Source organism: Crinia signifera, chromosome 1, assembly GCF_055691185.1.
Source record: "Crinia signifera chromosome 1, ASM5569118v1, whole genome shotgun sequence".
NCBI classification, from domain to species: Eukaryota; Metazoa; Chordata; class Amphibia; order Anura; family Myobatrachidae; genus Crinia; species Crinia signifera.
Genome location: NC_139217.1, coordinates 327,001,454 through 327,014,273, shown reverse-complemented (window position 1 = coordinate 327,014,273; position 12,820 = coordinate 327,001,454).

The window sequence follows — 12,820 nt, the reverse complement described above, 5'->3', positions numbered from 1 at the left end:
CCCTGTGATAGCTTGACCAGGACATGGGGAAGGGGAGATTAACGCCTCCCCATGTGGTCCGGACCGTTCCAGTTTTAATGACACCCCCGGACCATGCAGGGAGGCTATATTCTCCCCCTTCTCCTCTCCCAGGTGACCGGTGTCAGAGCAGAACCACCGGATGTGTTAACACCACTCGCACACCCCTAGTTGCTGCCCTAATTGGTGTAGTGTTTGGTATTATTGCCTCATAGCTCTGAGGTTATGAGTTCAATTGAGTTTGTTATCCTTCAGGTTTCCTTCAGGTGGCCCTAACTGTGCAGAGTTTGTATATTCTCCCTGTGCTTGCATGTGTTTCCTCCGGGTACTCTGGTTTTCTTCCACAATCCAAACATATACTGGTAGGCTATTTGGCTCTCAACAAATTAACCCTAGAATGAATGTGTGTATATGTGGTAGGGAATATATATTGTAAGCTCCAGTGGGGCAGGCACTGATGCATACTTGCCTACTTTTGAACTCTTCTCTCCGGGAAGCATCACTTCTGGGGGTGGGGCCTGATGTAGACATCATCAAGCCCCGCCCCCAGCACTGAAACACCCCCCCCCCCCCCGATTTGCGGGACCTTGCAGAGGGGCGGGACTATATGACACGATTTGCATATTTAGCCCCGCCCCCTCCCCGCCAAAAGCCGCAGATCACGGTAATTCAAGGAGGCAGCCAGGCGGATTGCGGAGGGTGAGGGAGAATCCGGGAGGATATGCAACCCTGGACTGATGTGAATGTTTAAATATTCTCTGTAAAGTACTGCGGAATATGTTTGCGCTGTATAAATAAATGGTAATAAATAAATAGGTGTACTTACTTCCTCCCACACTCCAAAGCCACACTGGAAGGTTAATTGACTTCTGACAGAAAATATGACCTTAATATTTGTGTTTGTGTGATAGGGAATATGGATCTGATGCTCCACTAGGGCAGTGAATGGTTTAATATTCACTGGAATACGTCATCTAATTTGTATGCACTATAAAAATAGCTTTAACACACACACATCGACACACACAATCACACACGCACACATTATAAGTGTATGGATGCAAAATATAAAAACGGTAATAAGAAATTAATTAGAGAAATAGATATAAAATAAAAATATGTGAAAGAAAAGAGACAGACAGGATACGGTCACTAGGTCTACAAGCATTTGGTCGACAAGCATTAGGTCGACAACACTAGGTCGACATGCGTGAAGGTCAACATGACTGAAGGTGGTCGACATGGATTAGGTCGACAGGGTTATTAGGTCGACACAAGCATTAGGTCGATATGGGGAAGGTTGACATGGGGAAGGTCGACATGGGTTTTTTTCACTTTTTTTTAGACGACATGTGCTGACAGGCGGTATTTCATGCCCTGCCATCCACTAGGGCATGGTGGGAGAATAAAATAGTGTGCCAAGAGCAGCAAGGCACCATGCCCGAAGCAGAGTTAGGGGACGCGGTGTTACGTTTCAATGTCCATGTCGAATGTGTTGACATCCGGGACAAAAAAAGTGAAAAACCCAATGTCGACCTTTTGACTGTCGACCTTCCCCATGTTGACCTAATGCTTGTGTCGACCTAACCCCATGTCGACCTTCAGTCACGTCGACTTTCCTGCATGTCAATATTGAGTCATGTCGACCTTCATGCATTTGGACCTAGTGGTGTTGACCTAATGCTTGTCGAATTAGTTGCTGTCTATCCAATGATCCAAACACAAGACAGACATATAAATATACAGATAGCTATAGATACATATATAGATATGAGCATTATAGATAAGTTACTGTCATAGATATATGCTAGCTATAGATCCCCGATAGATAGCTTATTAGATATAAATATAGAAGTAAAACTGACTTTACACCTTTTGGCTGGCCAAACACCACACCGATTTTGAAGATGGGCTTGTCTGCCTACTTCTGCATGTTTGGAATAAATATTTTGTTAATATAGTTATTATTGCACATTTCAAAATAACTGGATTATTATTTTATAGAGAACTACAAGTTCCAGCATGATCTGGCTGCCAGAGCAAACTGGCACTTTGAAAACCACAAGTGCATGCTCCCACTTGTACCTGTAGTTCACATTCTCCTGCAGTTATTTTATTTATTTTTGTACCCTTTGAACTACTTCTGGACAACGGGACCTGGTAAGTATGAAATAAAGGAAGGATCAAAGTAAACATTTGTTACATTTAATTTTTTTGTTGTTTCTTTATGTCAAAGTGTATTCATGTCAGTGGGTTAGAAACTTTTTTTTTAAAACCTGCTATGTATGAAACACATGTTGCATTGAAACATTAAATTGTAAATCCCATGGCTTAATACACTGGCATTCAAAATGCAGCCTTTATAAAAACGACATGGCACCATTTCTGTGACTGCTGTCTTTTGGAGAAGAAAGGGTTCTACTAGATCTGGTTATAGGATTAGGAACTTAAGGGGTATACACACGGGGCAATTTCAGCCACATTTCTAATCGATCTGACTAGATTACTTAGAAATGGAGCACTGATTGCTCTGTGTGTATGCCCTGCAGCGATGGCTATGCGTGGTCCCATGCATCGCCATCGCCCACATTGAAAGACATTGCTTGCACGGGCTTTCCTGTTAGATCACAGGGTTTTGCCTGTAAACAATAGGCAAAACCCTGCTCACCACGGTCGCTTAGCACACAGCATTGCGGCGTGCATCTGTGCTTAGCATGCTGCTCAGCATGGAGGCCATTGTTGCCCCGTGAGCAGAGAAGCAGCAGGCAGGGTGGACTCCCCACTGCCCCCCCCCCCCAGGGGACACTGCCGGCCTCGGGCTGGATGCAGGACCGTCAATGAATAACAGGACGGTCCTACGAAAATCAGGACTGTTGGGAAATATGGGCTCTGGTAGTAGTAGTAATAACTCATTTGAAAAAGATGAGTTGCTCAGTGGCTATGCAGAGAGTAATGCAATATATTGCTGCAGTAAGTAAGGAGGCAGTATGTATAGTGAAGGTAAGAACGGCAAGAGGCAATAGGTAGGCAGTGAGATAAGGGACCTGCTTGTAGTCCATAAACTCCCCTGCGCGTTCGCATGGTTTGAGACTGCACATGTGCATACACTTGCATGTGTATGTGCAGCTGCTTGGTGCGAGCGAGCACAGCAAATTGATTATTCACCATCTTGTTCACACCTAGCAGTGTTGGGGGGGGGGGCGGCAGGGAGGGGCTGCAACCATGGGAACGCACAGCGTTTCATGGGTGTCCCCATGAAAACACTGGGCATTCCCATGGAAATTCAGCAATGACACGTGTGCAGGGGCGGGCAGCTGACGTCAGCTGCCCACCCTCTTCCCGTACAGGGAGCCCGCAGATCTAAGACACCATAGAGATGGATTTTGCAGCTTTGCAAGTCAATTAGATGCCGCCCACTGTGCACATATTATGGTCTTATGATCTTATGTCATATTGTATAGTGTGTACATAAGATATCAAATGTCCGGGAGAGCAAGGGAAATTGCATACAATATCTTATTGTATCCCATCATTCTAATGATGCCCATACACTTGCTATCAGATGTAATGTTGCATGCCACCTGCGATGACACATTGGGTGATAGAAGAGGGCTGTCGTTGTAGTGGAGCGGGTGCCAGGAGGACTGGTGGGTGGCAGTAGTCAACGAGGGACAGCAGAATTGAAAATCAAATTTGAAAATTCTGGGAGGTCACATTCAGATGGTCACTGTTTGCCTGAGATGCATCGATTTATCGAAATCGCATGGATCTCATGCCATATCTTCAGTGGCGTAACTATGAAATATGCTCCCCCCTGATGTAAATTTTGGCACCGCAATTTAGATTTAGTTTGAACACACCCCACCCCAAAGTAACTCTCCCTGCACATGTTACAACTGCCCCACCAGCAGTGCAGCACTTCCAATGTTTGGTGACACTGCCAACCAGTGGCTGCTGTGCATCTGCCACTTATTTTCAAACAGCTCAAATCCTCATCTGCTCATGCCACCGCTGCTAGTGATCCCTGCCGACAGCCCCGGCAGTCAGTGATGATCATAGGGATGGTGAAAAAAGTTCTGATAAATTGGTTAAGTCAAATGGATTTAACCAATTTGTCTGAACGATGATTGCCATTTGTTATCATACTGTACTTACATTACCAGACTTTTGTTCCAACCAGCCAGCTAGTTCGATGGTTGGACAACTAATCTTAAACTATACAGTGATCTTAAAATAACAGATCGATAGATAGGCTAATAGTAGATAAACACTGGAAACTGGATAGAGAACTATATAAATAGGACATAGATAACACTATAGATATAAAGGTATAGTGTACAGATTATATATTTATATATACACTGAGTTGCCAAATTATTATGAGTGACCACTTGACACTTATACACAGATCGGCCATAACTTCACATTGTTGCCGCTGGAGAGCGAGATAGCTACAAAAAGGGAATACAGGACAAGTGAAGCATCAGTTCACTGTGTTGCTTGCGATGAAATGGGCAAAAAACGTGATTTAACTGATTTTGAACGCGGGATGATTGTAGGTGCTCAAACCGTCTGAACCAGTATCAGCAAAACGGTTGCACTTGTGAAGTGTTCGAGAGCAGCAGTAATTAATGTTTACAGAGAGTGGACTACCAAGCAGAAATACGGGTCTCAGCGTCAGGCTTGTGGTCGTCACAGGCTACTGAATGCTCGATCTGAAAGGAGACCTGCCAGAGTTGTCCAGTCTAACAGAAGAGCAACAGTACATCAAACTGCGGGGAATCTTATATCAAGAAGCAACTGCGAAGGTCTCTGAACGAACTGTTCGACGCTCATTACACCATATAGGCTACGGAAGCCAACAACCTGTTTGAAAGCCTCTACTGTCTGTCTTGAACAGTTCACAAAGGAGCACAAGGATTGGACAGTAGATAACTGGAAAAGGGTCATGTGGTCCAATGAATCGTGTTTTCAATTATACCATCGAGATGGCAGGGTGTGAATATGGAGAAAACAGCACTAAAGCATGGACCCAACTGCATTGCCACAACACTTCAAGCTAGAGGAGGCAATATTATAGTTTGGGGGCTGTTTTCTTGAGATTGAATGGGTCCTTTGATTCCTGTGAAACAACGTCTGAATGGCCAAGGGTATTTGAGTGTAATCGGAGATCAAGTACATCCTGTTATGTTAATGGTGTACCCTGTCGGGGATGGATACTTCCAGCAGGACAATGCTCCCTGTCATAAAGCTGGCATTGTCCGCAGAGGGTTCGAAGAGCATGACAGAGACTTTACCTTGCTAAATTGGCGTTCACAATCACCAGATCTCAATCCAATTGAGAATCTGTGGGATGAGATCGAACGGGCCATCAGGCAGCTGGATCCAGTACCATCAAATCTTAACAAATTGGAGATTGCAGTTCATCGGATATGGTCTCACATTCCTCATACCACCTACCACCATCTTATAGAGTCCATGCCAAGAAGAATCCATGCAGTATTAAGGGCAAAAGGTGGTCCAACATTGTATTGAGGGTGTGGTCATAATAATTTGGCCACTCAGTGTGTGAGATAGCGGCGACTAATTACTGTGCTAATAAAGCTGTTTTATAAATAAAAATATATTTATTTTGATGACAAAAAGGTATATAAGGACATGGGTATAAAATACATGAAAATACAAATACAAGGAGGATAAGAAAAAAATGTAGATACAAATATAAATATAATTATATATGAGGACTTTCTACATATAAAAGATGTGCATAAACATAAATATAAATATTTAGTAAAAAGTGCTTAACTCAAGATGGTAGGAGGTTATGTCTCCAACGCGTTTCGTCGATGTGACTTCATCACATCGACGAAAAGCGCTGGGAGACCTAACCTCCTACCATCTTGAGTTAAGCACTTTTTACTAAATATTTATATTTATGTTTATGCACATCTTTTATATGTAGAAAGTCCTCATATATATATATATATATATATATATATATATATATATGTATATATATATATATTTATATTTTTATCTACATTTTTTTCTTCATCCTCCTCGTATTTGTATTTTCATGTATTTTATACCCATGTCCTTATATACCTTTTTGTCATCAAAATAAATATATTTTTATTTATAAAACAGCTTTATTAGCACAGTAATTAGTCGCCGCTATCTTTATCCATATGCCCACATTTTTAAGTGATATACCATCACTCTTTTTTAAAGACTGGCTGACACCCTCTACTAAATAAGGGAATATTACTGTTGTCACTAAGATCTCACCCTAGCACAGGTGGCGCCACTCATACAAAGTACGTACATATATATATATATATGCAGGGGGTGGGTACTGTCCTGTGCTACTACCCCAAAGTTGATATGGATTCACAATAGGTTCTTTTTTGAAGGAATTGTCCCTTCCTCTAAAACACAGTCCTGAATGACCGGTGTCCGTTGGTAGTTCTCCTAATGGGACGTTGTTGATCTGACTCAGTGTAGGTAATGTCTAAAAAGTAATGAGAACAGCGCTCTATAGTGTAGTAGATTAGTGAGTTCACCGTGATCTATATTTCAATTGTGCGTACCATGTAATAAAGAAAATAGTGCTCATCAAATTACTGTTGTCCCTCCTTGGTTGAGCTGGCTACCGGGATCTTCCCGGCTGATATCCAGATTGGACCTTTTCTTTGGTCCCCAAGTGAGTCCACAAGTGTACTCCAATATTTGTGCAGTGATGATTGCCAAAAAAAAGAGGAATAAACTTCAATTAAATTTAAATGAGGAGTTTTTTTAATAAAGTGTATAAACATAGAATAAAATAAGACTTACATAAAGTGATTAGAGGTGTTTAAAAGAAGATTGGGTAGAGGCCTCTCTACGCGTTTCGTCTCTTATGCCCTTTATTTCAGGCTGGACTTCATCAGGAGAGTGTCATATATATATATATATAGCCATTATTTGAAATCACAGGTCATTTACAGTGACCAGTATGCTTGCGCGTGGCACACCCACTTCCATTGGGCAGACCCATCTGTGTATATATAATTAAATATAGACAGACAAACAGACAGACACAGACCGAGAGACAGACAGACAGACAGATAGATAGATAGATAGATAGATAGATAGATAGATAGATAGATAGATAGACCGATAGTTAATACACACGCTTTGATTTTTCCCTGTATTCGATTAGATTTTGCTTATACAAACAAAATAGAATCCACATCGAATGCTTTTCAGGACACTTTCGATCTGCATTTGATTCGATGCGCGCTCCCGTTTTCCCAAAATCGAAAATAAAAATAGACTGTGCAGTCAAGAAAATATCGAATTCGATCCAGTAAATCGAATGTGTACAATGTACCAAGAATGTAAATCGAATTTGATATTGAAATCGATATCTAATGCAAAAGTGCAGCTCTAATACAAAATTGAATGCGAAGATCTATTGCCAGATCTAATAGAAAATTGAATCTAACATTGAATCTAAAGCAAAGCGAAGTGTGTACAGGGCTATAGATAGATGTGAGACTGATAACAATAGAGATAGATAGATAGATAGATAGATAGATAGATAGATTTAAAAAAAAGCAAAAGAGGAAAGAGTGATAAGTGAGACAGCTTTTTGTATTTGTGTTCTCTACCTATTAGTAGCATGTCGTGCATTACAGGTAACTGTCAGAGCATGTTATAGGTGTGGGTCTGTGACCGTGTGTGTGTGTGTGTGTGTGTGTGTGTGTGTAGTTGTCAGTTTGTCACAGTGTGAATCCATCCCTAATCCCCTTGTCACAATTTATTAGTGACAGGCCTTGCCTCTATTGTTGTGTTAGTGCGGTTATGCTGGGGTCACACCGACTACCCCCCCTCGCCATGATGTAATGGTGCCTGTCCTCCCTCCTCCCTATCCTGCACCTCGTTCTCCGGATAATTAGCAGAATGAAGTGTTAAAGGGATTACACGAAACAATCCTTTAAAGAGAGATGGGATTAAACACACGCAGTGACACACAGACACTGTGTATATACAGAGAAAGGGGGGTAGAGTGAGAGAGACACCGAGTGAGAACGAGACAGAAGCACAAGAGAAAGACTGTCATGGGCAGATATGGAAAGCCACAAATGAAAGATAAGGCAATGAGAATAAAACCAATAAATAGGAGATTTAATGTTTATAAAGCGCAAAGAAGTGAACAGAAGCTGTATATTGTTACCAATAGTTCTAAATGTTATGGTTGGAAAGATAATGAAGCAGAATAACTCTTTCTATACACTTTATGTTGGTTTTCAGTAAAAGTTCAGTAAAATAGAGAAGAATATCAAACAGGTAGCAATTATACATTTACAATCGTCACTCATAATAAAATAGCTAACCAAAATCCAGATAGGAAAAATAAAAACATTGCTATATTCATAAACCCGTATAATGTATGTTTGTAATTTGTATGTGTAAAAGTTTCTATACATTTGCTTGTATAGTTATTCGTTAGTAGAATACTTGCAATTGTCATTTGCACAGCTCATCTTACCTGATGGTATGATCTAAAAATATTTACAATCAATATCATATTGACCTTGCAGAAACTGCTTTAATTAAATACAATATGACCTGAGCAAAACTAGTTTAAAAGGGAAAGTTTTTGAAAGGTATTTCCGCTTCAGCTGCATTGCTTTAGCGTGTAGCAGGCTTCTCTCCCAAGTTATTTTGGCATCACAGCGCAAACACAATACCTTCACAGTTTGTGCTGGTAATCTAAGACCAGGGGGATGTATGGATAAAGCACTGCTTATGCAGCATGAATATTTCATATTAATATTGTCACATAAGTCTTATATTGCATTGTAGTTTTAATATTTTAAATAATATCGTTCATTTTGGAAATGTGAACGCTGAATGTGCGCTTCCGTGGGTCGTTACTTATGGCCTTCTACGTTAAATTTGACCATATCGTTAATGATAACATACACTATCGTTTGCACAGGAGATCAAAGGAAATCTATTTGTACACGATATTGTCTAGTGTGTACATGGCTCAAGATCAGACCTGGGGCATGATGCCTATTTAGTTGGGTTGCTGCTCTGCACAAGTAAAGGGTGTACATATGGCAAGATATTGGCAGGAGATTATGACTAGATAGTCAAAATCTCATAAAAGGTTAATCAAAATCTCCCAGTTTGTCTTCTGCTTAGTCAATATTGTCTAACATAGATTGCTTAGCATAGATAGACTATGCAGGCAAGGCCATTTTGAATAGATCATAGACTATCATCACTTAGCCAAAATTGCTTAGTCAAAATCTCCAGTGCATCTAGCCAAAATCTTCTGTGCATCTAGCAAAAAAATTACTTAGTAAAAATTGGGCATTAGCCAATATCTCACCGTGTGTACAGGGCTTAAGAGAATTATTAGAGAGTTATTAGACTGAAAGCTAATTAGATAGATAGATAGATAGATAGATAGTCATGAGAGATTAGAGTACGTACTTGTACAAAATAAATTAATTTGATAAATAAATATATATATTTATAAATTCTAATGTTATGAAATAGCTATACAGTAATAACAGATACCAGATCAGTATCTAGGACACAAAGTGCTGAAAATAAATGCTAAGGGCCAAACAGTACAGAAAAGAGAATATTTCAAGAAGCAGTGAATTCTTTATAAGCTCTCCTGCCACCCATTCAATGGACCAAGGTGCCGCATCCATAAAAAGTTGCAGTTGTGAGGACATACAGTAGTGACCAAAAGTTGGACCATGTTAAAGTGTTCAAGAATAGTCTTATCTGGCCACAGAGTCTCTAAAGAGAGTCTGGTGAAATGATAGGGCCTACAAATGAATGCCAGGGCAAATTCAAGCTTCAGACTGAAAACTCTGCCCATATGTATCACCTTGTATGTGAAATTGAACAATCCCTAAAGCAGTGGTTCCCAAACGTTTTTGAATCATGGCACCCTAGTGTATCAGAATTTTTTCATGGCAGCCCTAGGCCAAAAAGTTTATTATGAAGTACTTTAGAAAAATATAAAATTAAATAAATTGTGTTTATACTGTATGTCAGTACACAAATTAATTCTAGGGTTAATTTTTTCTTTTTGATGGGAGCCAAATAACATACCAGTATATTTTTGGATTGTAGGAGGAAACCTAAATAACCAGAAACCCACGCAAGAAAGGGGAGTTCAGGTTGAGTATCCCTTATCCAAAATGCTCGAGATCAGAAACATTTTGGATAACAGATTATTCCGTATTTTGGAATATTTTTATTTTTCAATAAGGTATCTTGAGGTATCTTGCATTTATGTTGTATAAACACATCAAACACATGTAATACACACAAATATACATATATATGTTATTTGTGCATAAAACAAGGTTTTAAAACATGAAACAAAGTTTGTGTACTATCTCAGACACTGAATTTGAATGCCAAGCAATCATTTTCTTGCACATATTTAGTGCCAGTTACATATTATGACTCCAGTAGTGCCAGTTACAGATGTCCCCAGTAGTGCCAGTTACATATCATGACCCCAGTAGTGCTGTTACAGATGCCCCCAGTAGTGCTGTTACATATCATGCCCCCAGTAGTGCTGTCACAGATGTACCCAGTAGTGCCAGTTACATATCATGTCCCCAGTAGTGCCAGTTACAGATGTCCCCAGTAGTGACAGTTGCAGATGTCCCCAGTAGTGACAGTTACATATCATGACTCCAGTAGTGCCAGTTACAGATGTCCCCAGTAGTGACAGTTCCATATCATGACTCCAGTAGTGCCAGTTACAGATGTCCCCAGTAGTGACAGTTCCATATCATGACTCCAGTAGTGCCAGTTACAGATGTCCCCAGTAGTGACAGTTACATATCATGACCCCCAGTAGTGCCAGTTACAGATGTTCCCAGTAGTGACAGTTACATATCATGTTTCCAGTAGGTTTTTAGAAAAAAAAAAGTACATTCTGGAAACTATGGTTTTCAGAATAATTTGTATAAGGGATAAGGGATACTCAACCTGTATATACAAACTACACACAGCTAGGGTCATGATGTTATGATTGGAAGCCACAAGCACTGGCAACCCAGGGTGCCACTGCACACAGTTTGGGAACCATTACCCTAAAGAGACTTTTATCCAGTGCTACTGAGACTCCAAACTCTGCAAAGAGAGCTTGCAGAGATAGAGGAGGTCAGCATAATGGGAGGAACTAGCCAGATCCACAAATCATCAAGATATGGAGCCAATCCCAATTTCTATGTTCTCACACACCAGTGCAACAAAGTACCAAATTATTCCTAATAGAAACCATTTTTCAACCTGAAGCCAATATACCTACAATATACCTTTGATAGTAAAGGGAATGACACCAGTTATTACTACCAGCGACTCTTCAAGAAACTTAAATGACAAAAATTTGGGTGCTAGCCATATGGAATACCAAACCAACCACTTAAGCAACATCCAAATGACCTGGAGGAGCCACTTACTTAGAATTGCCCAATGCAATGAGCCAGCCCGTCAGAAGCCTTGTAAAGCTTGGGACATATTTGTCACATGGGTCATCAACACTGACTTGTGTAGTACATTAGAAGGGAGAAACAGAAGTGCTCCATGATGAAGGAGAACCTCAGTTCTGCACCGCTTGATCGTTAGCTGAACTCACTGGTTGCATAATGTCAAACCACACCTCAAGGTTTTTGCACGATATATTTTTAAAACTTCATATTGTTTACAACATAATTCCCAATCATAAAGAAACCAGATCTTAAAGTAGACCTAAGCCTGTAGGCCAAATACTAATGTCTAATTACAATAAATGCCTCCATAGGTCTCCTATCCAGGTAACAGATGACAGATGCACACAACTATTCTACCCCATAAGATTTATACTGTTCATCCAATCAGCCTTTACTCCATGTCCCCAGCAATGCCTTCTTAGCTTTTGAGGTCAGGGCAAATAAATCAGCACATTTGCCCTTACAAATACAGTTCTTCATCCTTGTAGCACGGCAGTGTTTGCACAGTGCACATGTCTACTGAACATCAACCACTTCTGCACTTGTAATGCCAAGAGGCACCTTGGCATTACAAGTGCAACCTTACTTTAGCAGGGTATATAACAGTAACTTAAGACTATTAAACATAGGTTATGACCTGGGGGAAAACTCTTCTGGACCACTTGTGCTGACTTTGTGGATAACAGAACAGCAGCCAAGCTGTGTAGTTGTGGGCTCATGAGGAAGTCAGTTGGATGGCTAACCGAAAAATAAGAACAAGGGAAAGGCTGAGCTGTGGAGCTGAATGTTACCCCAGGAAAGGGGTGCCGGACAGTTTCCCGACAGTCATTACCCCGACGTCGGATCCCGACGGCCACCGGCTATTCTCCCTCATGGGGGTCCACGACCCCCATAGAGGGAGAATAGAATAGGTGGCGAGCACAGCGAGCCACCGTTCCCGCAGCGTGGCGAGCACAGCGAGCCTGCAAGGGGCTTTGTTGCGCTCGTCATGCTGACTGAGTCCGGGCAGTCGGGATCCCGACATCGGGCTAATGACTGTCGGGATCCCGACTGTCGGGACCATATACCCAACCCCAGGAAAGTAAAGAGAAATTAGGGGTAAATGTATGAAGCAGTGATAAGGGAGGAGAAGTGAGCCAGAGGAGAAGTGGCCCATGGCCAGACTGGCCATCTGGCACTTCTGGCAAATGCCAGAAGGGCTGATGACCAGCTGGGCCGATTTTGTCCTAGTGCTACTGTGTACTGACTGACACTCAGCAGCATTAAGCACCGCTTCCTGG